Source organism: Nyctereutes procyonoides, unplaced genomic scaffold, assembly GCF_905146905.1.
Source record: "Nyctereutes procyonoides isolate TBG_1078 unplaced genomic scaffold, NYPRO_anot_genome, whole genome shotgun sequence".
Classification (NCBI taxonomy): Eukaryota; Metazoa; Chordata; class Mammalia; order Carnivora; family Canidae; genus Nyctereutes; species Nyctereutes procyonoides.
Genome location: NW_026575028.1, coordinates 4,847,881 through 4,865,954, shown reverse-complemented (window position 1 = coordinate 4,865,954; position 18,074 = coordinate 4,847,881).

The following is an 18,074-nucleotide window of genomic DNA, read 5'->3' as shown; positions in this document are numbered from 1 at the left end:
CTATTTACGTAATAGATGTGTTGTTGTCCAGTCAAGACTTCAACAGTTCACTCCTAATTGAACTACCTTTACACACATGGTTTATAGACTCTTTCACTTTGGGATGGTGAAAAGCTCTGGAGTTGGAGGAGAGTGATGGTTGCACAGAATATTGTGATTGCACACAATGTCACTGAATTGTGCATTTGTAAATGGTTAAAACTGCAAATTTTACATTTTGTGTATTTTACCATACTATAGTTTTTTCAGAAAACACTTTCATAAATATTTTTATTCCATGAATGAATATAAGGTTGGCTCTCTTCAATGTCCAGCAACTGAGGATCTAAGGTATTTGTCTCAGGCTGTATCAGAGTTAAGGGAGCAAGAAAGGAAGACAAGCTTACTTAATGCCCTTGATGCATTAGTGTACTCAAGGGGGAGGAAACACCTGGAAACCCACAAGTATACACCAGCATTCCATAAAAATGCCATCACCCTAAGACTCCCTTCCTTTAAGGGCCTCAACTAGCCCCACTCAACCTTGGATTCGACTGGGGAAGGACTCTCAGGGCTCCTGGCACTTCTACCCCTACACTTCTCTTTATGGGTTTGGCTCCATTCCTTGTAGAGAAGCTCCTGGGGACAGGACCTTCATATCCTATGTGCCAACAGGAGGGGCTAACCTGGTCTCAGAATGTGGGCTGAATAACAGTGTGCTGAATGAGATGAAAAAAAAAAAAAAAGAATGACAAGTCTTTTGTAACTCCTGAAATTTTGTTGCATTGACTACAGCAGGAAATACACTCATTAGCATCCAGAAATACTTTGGTTTAGAAAGATTTATGCTATAATCACTTATGGTAAGGAGACTAGGGACAAGCATAGGAGGGCTGGAGTAGGAGAGGACCCAAATACTGTGTTCCATGATGAAGGGCCGACTTGGGCATTACACTCACTCTGAATGACTCAACAGGGCCAGATTAGGACCACCCAGCACAGAGCATGGGGATTATGATCCATCCTAAGGAAGTGTGTTCCAGTGAGCACTGCCCAGCAATGGAATAGGCTGCCTCACCAGATAGCGAGCCCCTGACACTGGAGGTATTCAAGCAGGTGTTGAACACTCTGCTCTTAGGATTCCCTCTACTTCTACCCCACCAACCCTGAGAGTCTGGGATTGTTTTGAAGTGAGACTGAAGTAAAAGTATACTAGTATAAGACATGCCAGGGAGTCTGGATGAGTTGACCAAGAAGCATCCCTGGACCAGGAGAATGTTGAGCCGGTCCATTTCTCCAGTTAGTTTTGCCACTCACCCTTCTCTATGTTCTCCCCTGCCCCACGTTTCCCTCCCTTTCCAGTTTTCTTCATCTCTGTCTCTTTCCACCATCCACTCCCCGTGCTCCCACTGCCCAGGAGTAGAAAGCACCTGGCCTAAAAGTCTCCCCATTCTTCCACAGCTTGCCTGGCATGGGGAGAGGTGCTGCATCTTTGCCAGCGTCCTGCCAGCTCCTCTATTGTGGCAAGTGAAATTACCAGCTTCACACTGCGGATCTATTTAAATCAGCCTTTCATGTCTGATGGATTTAAAAATATGCTAAAAGTCAGCATCTTAAATACAAGAAACACAAACAAGCAGATGAGGCTGCGTTTTCCTCCCTCTGTGCCCATCCCACCCTCTTCCCTTCCTCCCACTCTCTCCTGCCCCCTCCCAAGGCAGTTTTCATTCACGAGGCCCATCTCCCCCTCTCCTCATCCTTCTGTGTCTCTAGCTGGCACAGCAGTCTTCAGCCTGAGCAGTGGCTGGGAACCCCAGAGTCTAGGTTCCCTCTTCAACTCTGTGGGACACGAACAAGGCCCCCCAGCATGAATGCTGGCACCCTCACTCCCCACATGGTGTGGTGGCGGTGACAGGGTTGTCTTCTGCACTGACTGTCGTGTGCAAAGGTAGCCCCAGACTGAACCCTGGGCAGGCTCACCAACCTGCCTCCTGTCACAGATGGGGAGGCTGTAGCCCAGGCAGGAGGGATGACTTGCTGTGATGCTGGCTCCTGGCCCACTGCCCTGGCAGGGCACAGCCCACCTTCCCAAGCGTGTGTGTTCAGTTTTTCAGGAAGGCCATTTGTTAGCCCAGAGCCCCACAGCTCCCAGTAATCCACCTGTGAGAGTTTCTCAGGCTCCAGTCACAGCAAGGGTACCTGTCTGTCCCCGGATACTGAGTGGGGATGACCTGGGGCCATGGCACACTTTGGTTGACCCAGCCCAATTTTCTCCAGCTACAATTTAAGTCATTCTTCCTAAGCTCTATCATCTCTTTGAGACTTGATTAGTGGTCCCCGCAGCAGGTCCTCAGCCCATGGGCCGCTGGTCAGCTCCAGAGTTGCAGTGAGGAGACTAGGAGAGGCTGCCTCACCTGGAAGTGGCTCTACTGCTCTGTCCGTGGCTCGGGTGAGGTGGTAGTTCCACCTGGTGGTCCTCAACCTTGGATGTCTACTGGAATCATCTGGGCAGTTTTTCCTTACTAGTTTATTTATTTTTATTTATTCTACTTCTACTGTCTTATTGTTAAAAATAATGCCAATATTCACCCCACACACACACCAGAATTTCTGATGTAAGTAGAAGTTAAAAGAGCTTTAAACCTTTTGCTTAATATTAGTATTATTAGCAATAAAAATAATGGAATGGAATAATGTGAAAAATCTGCTTGTTGTGTGAACCTTTTCTTGCCCTTGGATCTGCTTTTGTGTGCCTCTGTGTCTTTGCCTATGCTGTTCCCTCTGGCTGGATTCTTTAAGAGAATGTCAAGGACTTGCTTACAGCCATGCAGCAGGCCATCAGCGAAGCAGATGGCCTACTGGGGCTCTGAGGCCTCCATAGTATTACACACCCTCTCATTACCAGGCCTCAAAGAGCAGCCACATGCTGATGTTCCACACTCACAAGGGACAGTCGGGGCTCAGCTGCTACACCGAATTCACTGTATGTCTGTGGATATAGCGTACTCACACACGTACACCCCGCATGCTCACGCATACTCATACATGGAACTATACCACATACCACACACTCAGGTACTCATACACACACACTCATGCAGGTACCACACACACCCCCCAAATACTTACACACCATACATAGACACTCAGACACATCACATACTCACCAAACACACTCACCAAATGCACTCATATAGCACACACCACACATACTACATACTCACACCTGTACCATACACCTCACACACATGTACATGCAAACATACTATACACTCAGACCTCATACACACACCAAATACTTACACACCATACACACACCACAGACTCAGACACATCACACACATACCACATACATACCACACACAATCACCACACACACTCACATACCACACACCATATACTCAGACACCACACATTCACACATGTGTGACACAAACACCACACACATGTACATGCAAACATACCAAAAACTTGGACACACCACATACACCATCACATCACATACTCAGATACCACACACTCACACATGTACCACACACTCTACACACCCACACACATTCAGACACACAACACACACTCTCAGACTCACATACACACATTCACCAAGAACATACCACACACACCATGCAGACACCACACACTCATGCTTGTATCACACACAAACACACCACACTCTGTGATGAAACTGCACACTCTACCCATTCCAATTTCATCCCTGACCCCTCCTCAGTAGTCCCACAACTGATGGCTTGAAATGCTTTCCATGAAAGTTTGAATATGTGCTATTGTGCCAAGCAATACACTATGCCCTTGGACCATAAAAAGGGAGAAAAAAAATCAGGGTGCTCAAAGTCAGTGGAACTTTACAGCAGCGATGGGAAATGAGAGGGACAGTGCAGGGTGCTCTGGGACGTAGGAAGTTAGTGAGACTAAGTTGTCTCTGGGTTTGGAGTTGGGGGAGCTACCTTTTATCAAAGGATTGAATGGTGGCCTGAGAGCAGGAAGGTAAAGTGGCGCCCTCCAGCAAAGACGGAAGGGGAGCAGTCCAAGTGGTGGGGAATAGCAATGGTGAGAAGAGAAGGGGAAGAGGGAAGATGGTCTGGGGATCCAGCAGTGCTGGCTGCCAGGCTTGTGGGCAGGTGCAGGGTGAGGATTCTAGGGTCAGGGATGGAGCATGAATTGGGGGTGTAAGCAGATGAGACCAAACCCTGAGAGCCCACCTGGACCTAAACACCATCTTGTGGGTGACAAGGAACCAGTGGAGGGTTTTTTTTTTTTTTTAAGATTTCATTTATTTATTCATGAGAGATTCATGAGAGACACAGAAATAGAGGCAGAGACAGAAGCAGAGGGAGAGGCAGGCTCCATGCAGGGAGCCCGATGTGGGACTCCATCCCTGGTCTCCAGGATCACATCCTGGGCTGAAGGCGACGCTAAACCATTGAGCCATCCGGGCTACCCACAGTGGAGGGTTTTAGAGGAAGTAACAGGGTCAGATCTGTGACTAAGGGTGGGAAGAGAAGTAAGGTTTTTCTGTGCTGGTCCCGGGACCTGTGGTGAGAGGACCAGGATGTGGTGAGGAGGGAGAAAGAACCTCATAACCAACCAACCTCAACTTCCAAAGTGACCCCTATTTGCTCATGAGCCAGGCCACATTTTAAACCTTGGCATTCCCACAATCCAGGGTGTTTCCAGGCAGGTCAATACTTCCTCCTTCTCAGATAGGGAAACTGAAGGAATCCATAAAAATCTGCCTTTTGCTCCTTGTCCTGCTTTTATCCTTGCTAGGACCTGCACCCCACTTTACACGTGCCTCATAGGGCAAATAATGTGTGTCCTCCTTGGAAGGGACAGGGAGTCAATGATTTCTTTAGAAGTCATCCAGCATAACAGATAACATCTAAGGAAGGACTGGATGAGAATGACCCCATGAAGCCATGATACACAGGTGCTAGACATCTTGGCACCAAGATCCCGTGACTCCAAGGAATAAGTGACTTATAGAGGACACCTGGACCCTTAGCCTTGTTCTAATCAGTTCCTGGACGCCTTAGAGGATACTTACATCAGATCATAATCCTCAATAAAAATTCCAGGCCCCAAGCAAAGACGAGTCTTTGCTCCTTTTCTTTTCCGAGTCTCCCAGATGCTGTCTGTATCTGCTCTATAACTTCAGTAAACTCTGCTCTCACTCCCTGCTGGCTGGCATTTGCTTTCTATCCTGCACGTAGTCAAGGACCTCTCTTGTCTCTACCCTCTGTGTCCTTGGACCCAGCCAGCCTGCATCAATCCCGTACCTTAAGTCATTAAATCTTAACCACTGATTTTTTTCTAAATAAATACAGCGAACCTTAGGAAAGGTGGTTTCTCAGAATGAGATGGGGATTATATGCTGCAAACCTCAAGCCAAATAAAATTAGATTTTTGTATCATCTACACCTTTGAATTATCCAGACCCAAATTTCCATGCATATAAATAGTGAAAGCTAGATGTGGTTTGTGGGCTGGGCAGGAGTAACAGAATACCCACGAGTATAGAGCACTTCAGAGTTTATAACTTTCTTTCATGACACCTTCTATGGATCATCTTCCCTCTGTGGGACTAGACACTCAATGAACATGAAGACCTCCTCTAGAGCAAGGCTGGCCAGCAACAGAGCTGGGACTTATTCAGCCCCCAAACTCTTAAGTCTGGGGCCAGAGTCACTGTGCTTAAATGTGATCACATTGTTTGCCCTCAGCTTCCATCTACTGTTTGTCAATCCGAGCCCCCTCTACCTGATGCTAGATGCCTGTACAGTCCTACTCCTCCTACCCCTTCCCTCAACTTCCTCAGAACCCACATCTTCACAGCCTCCTTGTTTGGGGACACTCTGGGGAATGACACACAAAAGGGAATCTAATCAGAGATAACCAATAGGCAATATTAGCAGAGCCAAATTAAGTCCATACCTAGATGAGAGTCAGTCAGCCTCGGCCAGCAGGCAGCCAGTACCCTTAATTCCATTTCCTCTTGGTTATTAAAATGATTTTCCAAGAGATAGTCCCATTTCAGGAGAGTTACAGACTAATAAAGTGCAGTGAAGCGCCCAGAGAAGCCTGCAGCTGGGCCTACCCTTCCATTTCCTTTGGCTGCTCACTGGCAAAGCCTCTGGGGTGTCTTTCTGTAGTCCTGGAGGGACCTTCATTCTCCACCCTGAGCCATATTTCTCACCCTGACCCTGGGCCCTCCCCGAAAAAAAAAAAAAAGCCCACCAGCCATTCTCCTTTCTCCCACTGAAAAGTCTGGCATAGGATCTTCTTGGAAAACTCTGAGCCCAGGGTCACAAAATAAGAGCCTTGAAACTATAGAATGTGAAAATCACAGATTCTTCAGGCTGGTGCTGGGAGCAGGTGAGGGGGATGCCTGAAGATCATCCCAAGCAAGTACCTTTGTTTCATAGATGAGAACCCTCAGGCCTACACGGGGCCGGCCACACAGGAGGTACCAAGAACAGAAGCAACAGGTGTACTGGCAACCAGCAGGAGTGTCATGGCAGCATGTCATCTGCTCCTTTGGCAAATATTTATCCAGTGTCTATGATGGGCCATGGGACTGTACTCAACATTGAAACATAAACATGAATTAGCTATAGAAATTTCCCTCTAGGAGATTGCAGTCTCGGGGCGAGGGGAACAGACACAAAAACAGATTCTGGTAATACAGAATCATAGGTGTAGGCACAGAAAGTTGCCCAGAGATGCAGGGAGTGTGGTTCACACTGGTGAGGTTCTCAGAGGCCAACATGTCCAGGTCCTGGAGACAATCAGAGCCTGGCATAAGTCAGAGCCTTAGCCTGTAATCATAGCAATAATAGTGAAAATACACCATGTTGACTGCATCCCGGGCACAGTTATTTTTTTTTATAAATTATTTTTTATTGGTGTTCAATTTGCCAACATACAGAATAACACCCAGTGTTCATCCCATCAAGTGCCCCCCTCAGTGCCTGTCACCCAGTCACCCCCACCCCCCGCCCACCTCCCCTTCCCCTACCCCTAGTTCGTTCCCAGAGTCTCTCAGGTTCTGTCTCCCTTTCTGATATTTCCCACACATTTTTTCTCCTTTCCCCTTTATTCCCTTTCACTATTATTCATATTCCACAAATGAATGAGAACATACACTGTTTGTCCTTCTCCGATTGACTTACTTCACTCAGCATAATACCCTCCAGTTCCAACCACGTTGAAGCAAATGGTGGGTATTTGTCGTTTCTAATGGCTGAGTAATATCCCATTGTATACATAAACCACATCTTCTTTATCCATTCATCTTTCGATGGACACCGAGGCTCCTTCCACAGTTTGGCTATTGTGGACATGGCTGCTAGAAACATCGGGGTGCAGGTGTTTCATTGCATCTGTATCTTTGGGGGTAATTCCCCAACAGTGCAATTGCTGGGTCGTAGGGCAGGTCTATTTTTAACTCTTTGAGGAACCTCCACACAGTATTCCAGAGTGGCTGCACCAGTTCACATTCCCACCAACAGTGCAGGAGGGTTCCCCTTTCTCCACATCCTCTCCAACATTTGTGGTTTCCTGCCTTGTTAATTTTCCACACCGGGCACAGTTCTCATTGAATCCTTACCGCTTCCTCTGAGGAAGATAGTACTGCCAGTTTACAGGTCAAGGAAACTGAGGCAGAGAGAGGCTAGCTCCTTTGCCTGGGGTTACTCAGCCAGGAGACGGAGAATTGGGGTCCTAGCTCCAGAATCCACATTCCAGTATAGCCCAGGTTCCTCTGTTCCCTAGTGACTACAGGTCCTCAGGACCGTGGGCAGCCTCCCACCATCATGGCCAGGTATGAGCTCCTGGTCCAACTCTGCTCCACACAGCTGGCAGCCTGGGGCCTGAGTCATGTTGAATGACCTCAGGTTTCCCCAAACCCTGGCTTTGCTCTGACCTCACAGGGTGTCTCTAATCCAGGCATCTGCAAAACCGCCTTCAGAATTGCTTCCAAGCAACAGGATCATGTGCCTTCTCTCTTTGGCCCCAGAAAGCAAGCATTTCCATCTACTGTGGGCAGAGACTCTACTTGGAGTTGTTTCTCCTTCCCTTCCTCCCTAAGAGAGCCCAGAGTCACCTGCTTGTTCTCATCTGGGGCCCTCAGTTCCAAGAACAGGGAGCTACCGTTTATAAGCAGCTGCCACATGCTGCAGGCTGTGTGGGGTGAGTCAGCAGGACATCTCAGACTACCTCATCTGACACTTGCAACGACCCTGAAGAATGGCATTAGTCTCATCCGCATTGAACAGAGGAAGAATTCACATAGTAACAAAGACTCCCAGTAACTCAGCAGGCCTCAGAGCCACTGGCTGCAGGAGTCACACTTCAGCCCCAGGTCTGTTTCTCTCCAAGGCTGGCTGGAGTTCAAGGCATCATCCATGACCATGAAACTGAGTGGTGAATCTGTGAAGCCTGCGTCTTTGGCTTTGAGCACAATGCTGTATCCAACTGAGCTAACCAAGCATGGCCAGAAAGCAATTGTCATAATATCAGAAACCCATTATGACCCACGAAGCCTCTGAAAGAGCCTTCAAGAATCCGTCTGTGAGTTAAAAGCGATGCTGAGCATTATGCTTCCCTGGAAACAGATGCCTGGGGCTCAGAGACAGGAGAACCATCCAGAGATATAGAGCCAGCCTTATACCAACCCTACCAACCACCTTCTGCCTCCCAGACAATTACATCCTCTGAGCCGAGGGGAAGCCAGCCTTGTGAGGAGAGCAGTATGACATGACACCAGAAAGGATAATGCAAATAATCTCAGAGTTGCACAAATTGCTCCTTTGTAGATCACTGAATGGTGAACAAGGCATTCCTACAATGAAGCAATTTGTATTCAAGCCATTTTCCACAGCGGCATTCTAGAGAAGCCTCAATCTCCACCCTCCACTCGTGGCTCCTGGAGGCCCTGCTGGATTTATGTTGACCTTGTCTATGGTTGTCTGTGGTTTTCTGAAGCAGGCATTAGGTTAAGTCTATTACCGGATTCCAGAGTAAAGGACTGCCAACTTGAGCTCATTAAATTGTGAGCATGTGTCGTGGGCAAATATTGTCCTGTCACTTTCCTGATTAAACCCTCAGTGGCTTCTCAGTGCCCAAGGCAAGTATCTCCCTGACACTGTGCCTCCCAAGGCCCTTGACCGTGGGCCGTAGCTGTATCTTCTCACTGCTATGCCCTGGCCCTGGTCTTTGTTCTTCTCTGCTCCTCTTTTTCTTCTTTCTTTCTTTCTTTCTTTCTTTCTTTCTTTCTTTCTTTCTTTCTTCTTCTTCTTCTTCTTCTTCTTCTTCTTCTTTTTTCTTTCTTTCTTTTCTTCTTTCTTCCTTTCTTTTTTTTTTTTTTTTTTTTAGGATTTTATTATCTATTCATGAGAGTGGCAGAGACACAGGCAGAGGAAGAAGCAGGCTCCCTGCAGGAAGCCTGATGGGGGACTCTATCCTAGGACTCCAAGATCATGACCTGAGCCAAAGGCAGATGCTCAACCACTGAGCCGTGCAGGTGCCCCTCTTTTTCAAATGTGTCACACTGTGGCCACCTTTGGGCTGGGCCTTGGCACAGATGCTTCCCCATCTTCTCCCTCCTTTGCCTCACCCCTCTGTTTCTGCTTTTGTGAATTCCTATTAAAGTTGTATCTTCAGAGAGACTCTCTTTTTTAAAGATTTATTTATTTCAGAGAGAGAGAGAGAGAGAGAGAGAGGAGTGCAATGGGGGGAGGGGCAGAAAGAAAGAGAGAGAAAGAAAGAGAGAGAAAGAGAGAAAGTAGATTCCCCATTGAGTGACATGGGGCTTGATCCCATGACCCTGAGATCATGACCTGAGCCGAAATCAATAGTTGGAGGTCTTAACCGACTGAACCCCCCAGGCATCCCCCGAGAAGCTCTCTTGATTTCCTAGTGCTCTTACTTCCTCAGCCTCTGCCTTTCCTCTTTCCTCATATTTATCATTTTTATTTAGGCTCTGCTCCTCCCTTAGCCTGTAAATTCCAAGAGGGCACGCACACTAGTTTTGTTTATTCCTGTGTTCCCAGTGACTACCGTAGAGTCTGCTCCAAGTGAGGGACTCAAGAAATATCTACAGAAGGGAGGAAGTTAGGTAAGACTACTCACTTTGCTCTTCTCGTTCCAATGGGACTGTAACTACAGGCCTGGTGCTGCAGATGAAGTAGCATCCCATGCTTGATCTGAAAGCCACGCCCTGTCTCCAGACAACAGGGGGGAGGGCATGCCCTCCTGCTCCCAAATAGATCCTCCATGTTTTGTGATGACATGCTAATCCTAGACCATGTGGCAGGGTGTGCAACACAGTATTTCTGCATCTCTGGGCTTTGCTCTTGTCTTTCTGCACAGAAGCTCTCTTGGGAGGCTCAATCCTTGCTCTGGGCACAGAAAGGGATTGCTATTGTTCTGTACTTCTAACGCCCTCTGACTCACAATACCACAGTGGCATGTGCCTCAGACACATTAATGTCAATTTGTGACAATGGAGAGGTGGCTGGTTATTTCCTATTAAGTGGAGCCAGATAACTCTCATGTAAGCATTTATGTGGTTATTGCAGTCCAGATGAGGTTCCCAGCCAGGTCCCCACCTCATCCCTCTTGCCAGGCCCAGAACGTGTTTCCAAGCCACTAACCCTGGCCATCAAACAGAATAGATGCTCTGAGCACACAAACTCAATACATTATTTATCAAAACCAAATACCACTAGAGGGAAAGTCTTCTAGGAAAAGCAGCATGTGTTGGATTCCAGAGTAAAGCGAACATTTTGGTTTGCTACTGCTCTTCTCCGCGGGATGCAAACCAGGCCCTGGATGTAGACTCTAGGCTCAGTCTTGATGTACCTGGGAAGTCCTTACATTTTGAAATGCAGGTGGACAAAGCCGGAAGGGGAGGCCCTGCCCAGAGTGCCCTAGGTGGGGCTATGGCATCTCGTTAATTGAGGATCTTTTAGTTCTAATGGAGGGACACACATTTGTTGGTGTCAGTCACTTCCTGATGCAGGCTTGGGAGATCTCCACAAACCACTTGTGAGGCCTTTAAAGAGCTAATGAACAGGAGCCACCAAGCAGGCCACTTTAGCCCAGGGCTTTTGGTAGAAACTCTATGTGTGTGTCACCTGCAGTGACAGGCCTGCTGTCCTGGGGCCTTGCTGGCTGCTGACCGTGGCTCTGACAGCAGATCCTGCACCCGCCAGGACCCTCAGAAGCCCACAGGTTCAGGCACTGGCATCCAGGTATGCTTCTCAATAATGGAGTTAGAATGCAGGACAGAAATATCATTAAAATAGCAAATATAACCGGAATTGCGATCGTGTGTTACTGGTTCCAGAGATGCTTTATGTTTATCTCATTTCATCCAGGTCATCTCTTTTTAAGTCTTGTGGATGTGGAGGGACCTGCCCAAAGTCACAGTTAGTAAGTGGCGTCACTGGGGTTTGCCTCAGTCTGTGGCTCCAATCCTCACAGCCTGTGGCAGAGCTGTCCAGTGACTGATGCTGCCTTTTCGAAAGGGGGACTGCGGGGCCTGGGTCAAGTGACCCAGCAGCCCAGGAGTTCCTTCTGCTCAGTTTGCCGAGGCTGAGGTGTGAGCTAGAGTCCAGTATTTGGGAAAGACCCTTTTCACTTCTGCTGTGATAAATGGCCTCCTTCCGGGGTGTCATTCTCTGATTATGACAGACTGGGCCCTTCTACGGAATTCATAGATACCAGGGCAATTCAGGCATATTTTCTTCCTGTTTCATAGGCTTAATGAAGGAGAGATGCTAAGGAGGCCAATACCTCACCACTCACCCTGACACAGCTTGTGTTCTGAGCTGCACTCAGGTTCTGGATATGGTGGGATAGGGTAGAACACGCTGGTTAGAAACGTGGCCGAGGGACTTCATTTCTCAGTTTGGGGGCAGGAGTGAGCCCAGCCTGCCCAGAGACTGACAACCGAGAGTGAGGCCATGAGGGTAGGGTGATGCCTGCTGGCTCTGCTGCATGCCATTGGTCAGCTCAGGGCCTGGAACTCATTAAGTATCCAATAAGTGCTGTTGGCCAAACTTCTGATCCTTGAACATGTTATGTCTGAGCCTTAGCTGAATATGAGCTCATTGCTTCTAAGGCATTGGGCTCAAGGCAGCCTGGGAGGCTCTAGACATGGAGCCAGGAAATTCATTGTGGTTACACAGGTGTGAGGAGATCACCCAACCTCAAGCAGGCTTATCCTTGCAGTCCCAAGACCACAGGCCAGGGGTTGGGCACAGCATGTGGCAGCCCAAGGTTCTAAGATAAGTTAAGTGCCACATCGGTGGGGTTGCACTCAGAAGCCAGGTATGCAGAGTGATGCTATTCAAGATTCCAGGCAGGGACCCAGAAAAATCTGTCTTCAGGAAGAGGGCTCCAGGGTGGGGGACCTCTGTGCAGTGGCAGGGGTGGGATAGGGTATGAGAACAAGACAGAGTTCCCCTAGTATGTGAGACCAAAGGTTAAAGAAAGGAGATCACCCCATGGTCACAGCTGGCCATTAAGCCAAGGACAAACTCTTAGCCAGGTGACTGATCGATCCAAGGCACAAGAATGGGCCAAGATGTCTTTCTTAATTTCACTTTGTTACAGAGGTCTGGATTCAGGCTGGGCCTCAACATAAGGTGTCAACTATGGTACCCAGAGGAGATGAACGCTATAGAGACAGGGGAGCAGAGAGGGTCTGGCACAAGGAAGATAGCTCCACGGGGTGGCTTTTACAAAAGCAAGGAAAATGTCAGCATGCCTCCAGGGCCACAGATAGAAGAGACAGGAGCCTGGTAGTCCTAGAAAGGCTCCTGGACACATTCCATGAAGTCAAGCTGGCCAGCTGTCACCCTGTCTCCTCCCACCTGCACCCTGATGCTGTTCAAGGAGGTAGAGAGAAGCCGGTTCCTGTCCTTGGAGCCTACATTCTAGTGGGGAAGAGAGACCATACATGCAATGGTCCTCAGAGTGATTCAGGTAGAAGAGTCCAAATAAGATCACCAGAGACCCTGTGGCTGTGGCTGTGGATCTGGGAAGAAGTACTAGGAATGGAATGGAGAAGTTCCCCCAAAGAGGAAGAAGGGAAGAAGAGAGACAGGAGTGCCACTCATAGGTTTTTTACAGTCTTTTTAAAAAGAAAAAAAAAAAAGCAGAGTCAGAGACAGAAAGGCTTTCACAAGTGAAGTCATCTTTACAGCATCTCTACTGTCATGCCAAGACCTCATCTCACACACCGACTTCTATTCAGAACATGCTCCAGGCAGATATTGCTTATTTTCTACCAAATCAGAAGGAAATTACAGTTCCCACTAGAGCATTTCAGTGGGCAGGAGGAAGGGACTGCTGTGCCTCTCTAGGCTCCAGCCCTGCAGCCCAGGAGCAGCGCGAATGGCGTGGCAGAAGCTGGAGACCCGGGGCTGGGGTAAGCTGCAGGGATGACCTTCTTCCTCGGTGGCTGGAGAGACCCATGGCCTCTGCTCGGCTCAGTTGTCCCCTGGGCCCCAGGGATGTCTGGGAGGCCTGCAGGCCCCAAATGCTTAGAGCAACTGGTGAAGTGGGGGTCACATCCTGGTTGGCTACCAATGTATGATTTTACCCCATTGACCATGGGTGGGATCCTCCATAAGCTTGGCTGGGCTCCCTGCCCAAGGAAAGGCAGAATGTAGAGGTTCCCCAAATGCCACCGCAGTGAAAACCCACTGATGAGTTTCCCTCAAATGCCCTCTGGGGAAGCCTCCACCCCTAAGTCCTTCTCCAGCCCCCTTCCCTCTCCTAATACATCCACTGCTGTCTCCTCAAGTTTTCCTGTCCTTCTCGTCTAACACATGTGGATGAAAAGCATTACATGATGCTTGCTGTACGTATCTCCAGATACGAGTGGCCTCCAGACCTGGGTTCAGAGGGATCAGCATGGGGAGTGGAGGGGCCACTGGGCGGGACTGTGGTCATGGTCCAACTCTGTTACAACTCCACTCCTCCTTCCGGGGCCTCAGTGGGCCTCCCCTACAGAATGGGTGGGGTTGCCTCTGCCCTCACTCCCCGGACTCTGGGGAAGCCAACAAGTATGTTATAGTAAAGGCTATTGCTGCTGGAGTCACTGATCCTTCACAAGGGCACTGCCAGCCCCAGGACACCCCACCCACAGCCAAGCCAAGGGCTCTTCTGCCTCTGCCCCATCTGGGGCCTGCTCAGCTCTACCCACTATCTCTAAATGGCCCTTCTTCCTTCCCAGCACCTGGGATATCAGGGGAGATGACACAGATGAGATTACCTATCTCAGAAGCTAAAGCATAACCCAAACCCAAACCAAATCAAGACACTTCACCATACCTGGCAAAGTACAGTGTATTTCCCATCCTACGGAGATCTATCTGGTTACCGTGCTTGGACTGAGGCTACAAGTTTTGCTGACAGGTCACCAATGGAAAGCATGATTGGCTCCAAATTGGAACACAAGACAGCCTTTGACTGAAGGAAACAAACATGGGCTCTAAGGGGTCCAGCACAGCTTTTCTCTGAGCCTCTGAGCCCCGTTGTATAGTTTTTGCACTATACTACAGCACCAGACCAAGGGGCAGTGGGGACTGAAATTCACTTTGCCTGCCAAATGGAACAACCACAGAGCTGTGTGTGCCTTCAGGAGGCCCCCTTTAAAAGCTAAGCAAAGACCCCCCCACACACACACACACACATCTGCCCACGGAGCCTGTCCCCCTTTCTGACTGATGATGGTCCCAGAGAGAATATTTTGGAGCCAATGCGGGCAAGAGATAGCATAAAGATGCAGGTCAGTGAGAAATGTGGTTCTGGGCCAAATGATGGGCACCCAGCCGAGACCCAAATGCTACTTGGCAGCAGCTCTTGGTGAAATTGCACAGGATTCACAGCAGGAGAGAAGGAAAGAGATAAAGTCCAAGATAACACTGACCTCAGAGTATTAGGGCCAGGAGGACTCTGGGGTCACCTCAGTACATCATTTTCAGAGGTGTTTGGTTTTCTTGGTTCCTTTTCATTTCTTTATTTCATTTTTATTTACTTTTTAAAAGATTTTATTTAGTTATTCATGAGAGACACACAGAGAGGCAGAGACACAGGCAGAGAGAGAAGCAGGCTTCCTGAGGGGAGCCTGATGTGGGACTTGATCCCAGGACTCTGGGATCATGACCTGAGCTGAAGCTAGATGCTCAACCACTGAGCCACCCAGGCATCCCTCATTTTTATCTTTAGTAATACAGTCCTTTTCCCAAAGAAAATTAAAACAGACAAGGAAAGAATTGGATTTCCTTGTTTGTTTTATTCTGGAGAGACGGAAACCCAGAGTTCTGCCCAACTTGACCCTGGCACTTCCCTCCAAGCCCTAGGGCTCCCCAGGACACGGTGTAGAAAACATTCACCTAATCCAGCTCCCTTTCCTCAGTGGTGATAAAGAAAGTGATGTGACTTGCCCAAGGTCCACGGGGCATGGAAGGCAGAGGTAAGCTTACACCTCCATGACCCAGGAGCCTGGCCCTGTTCCTTCCCATATAGCAAAAAGGCAGACCCTCAGGCTCCTTGGCAATTGAATCTTCAAGGCAGCTAGGTCTGGGTCCCTGCCCACAGGTAAGACCTGTCTTTCCCCTAGGTTATCATTCCCAGCCACTTAAATCCCTCATCTGGTTCTGCCCTCTCCACAATGGAGCCAGAATCTAGAATCTGAGAGGTGGCAGGGCTGAAGAAAGTGAGAGCATTGGAGATTTACCAAACATGCTGGGAGAAAGAGCTGCAGGAGGAACCTGGAGAACTGTCCTAGGACCCAGTGTCTCCCTGGGCTCAGTAAGAAGGCTCCATTCAAGGTGGATGACCTCCTGTTAGCACAGAGGGTGACAGGTCAGGCCAGCCACTGGTCAGGGGTGAGGGAGCAGGGACAAGACCATGCGGTCCTGCAAACTCTCAGCACCCTGGACAAGGACAATCCCCCCACTGGCCTTCCACTCCTACCCTGCCCCAGTCTCTTCCCAGGGAGGGACCCAAGACCTCCATTGCCTGCTTTCTCCAGGCCCTCCGAGCAGGATGCATATCACAGAGAATCTCCTGTTCCTGAGCGTGGTCTCCCTCCAGGCTACATGTAGCCTTCTCTTCTAAAGCACTCTTGGTGCACATGGAACTTTTTCCAGAATAGACCACATACTGAGTCACAAATCAGGTTTTAGCTGATACCAAGAGATTGGGATTATGCCCTGCATATTTTCAGACCACAATGTTTTGAAACTAGAACTCAATCACAAGAAGAAATTTGGAAGAAACTCAAACACGTGGAAGTTAAAGAACATCCTACTAAAAGATGAATGAGTCAACCAGGAAATTAGAGAAGAATTAAAGAGAAACTAATGGAAACTAATGAAAATGAAGATACAACTGTTCAAAATCTTTGGGATACAGCAAAAGCTGTCCTAAGAGGGAAATACATCGCCATACAAGCATCCCTCAAAAAATTGGAAAAAACCCAAATACACAAGCTAACCTCCCACCTAAAGGAACTGGAGAAAGAACAGCAAATAAAACCTACACCAAGCAGAAGAAGAGAGATAATAAAGATCTGAGCAGAACTCAATGAAATAGAGACCAGAAGAACTGTGGAACAGATCAACAAAACCAGGAGTTCGTTCTTTGAAAGAATTAATAAGATAGATAAACCATTAGCCAGCCTTATTAAAAAGAAAAAAGACTCAAATTAATAAAATCATGAATGAAAGAGGAGAGATCACAACCAATACCAAGGAAATACAAACGATTTTAAAAACATATTATGAGCAGCTCTACACCAATAAATTAGGCAATCTCGAAGAAATGGATGCATTTCTGGAAAACCACAGATTACCAAAGCTGGAACAGGAAGAAATAGAAAACCTGAACAGGCCAATAACCAGAGAAGAAATTGAAGCAGTCATCAAAACCCTCCCAAGACACAAAGTCCAGGGCCAGATGGCTTCCCAGGGGAATTCTATCAAACTTTTAAGGAAGAAATAATACCTATTCTACTAAAGCTGTTCCAAAGGATAGAAAATGATGGAATACTTCCAAACTCATTTTGTGAGGCTAGCAACACCTTAATTCCAAAACCAGACAAAGATCCCACCAAAAAGGAGAATTATAGACCAATATCCCTGATGAACACAGATGCAAAAATTCTCAACAAGATACTAGCCAATAGGATCCAACAGTACATTAAGATTATTCACCATGACCAAGTGGGATTTATCCCCAGGATGCAAGGTTGGTTCAACACTCCTAAAACAATCAATGTGATAGATCATATCAACGAAAGAGAAAACAAGAACCATGACATTTCACCAAAGAAGACATACTCATGGGAGATCCCTGGATGGCTCAGCAGTTTAGTGTTTACCTTCTGCCCAGGGCATGATCCTGGAGTCCTGGGATTGGGTCCGACATTGGGCTCCCTACATGGAGCCTACTTCTCCCTCTGCCTGTGTCTCTGCCTCTCTCTCTCTCTGTGTCTCTCATGAATAAATTAAAAAAAAACTTAAAAAAAAAGAAGAAGACAGGGATCCCTGGGTGGCGCAGCGGTTTGGCGCCTGCCTTTGGCCCAGGGCGCGATCCTGGAGACCCGGGATCGAATCCCACGTCGGGCTCCCGATGCATGGAGCCTGCTTCTCCCTCTGCCTGTGTCTCTGCCTCTCTCTCTCTCACTGTGTGACTATCATAAATAAATAAAAATTAAAAAAAAAAAAGAAGAAGAAGACATACACATGGCCAACTAGCACATGAGAAAATGCTCCACATCACTTGCCATCAGGGAAATACAAATCAATACCACGATGAGATACCACCTCACCCCAGTGAGAATGGGGGAAATTAACAAGACAGAAAACAACAATGTTGGAGAAGGGGCAACCCTCTTGCACTGTTGGTGGGAATGTGAATGGTGCAGCCACTCTGGAAAACTGTGTGGGGGTTCCTCAAAGAGTTAAAAATAGAGCTACCCTATATGCACTGCTGGGGATTTACCCCAAAGATACAGATGCAGTGAAAAGCCGAGACACCTGCACCCCAATGTTTAT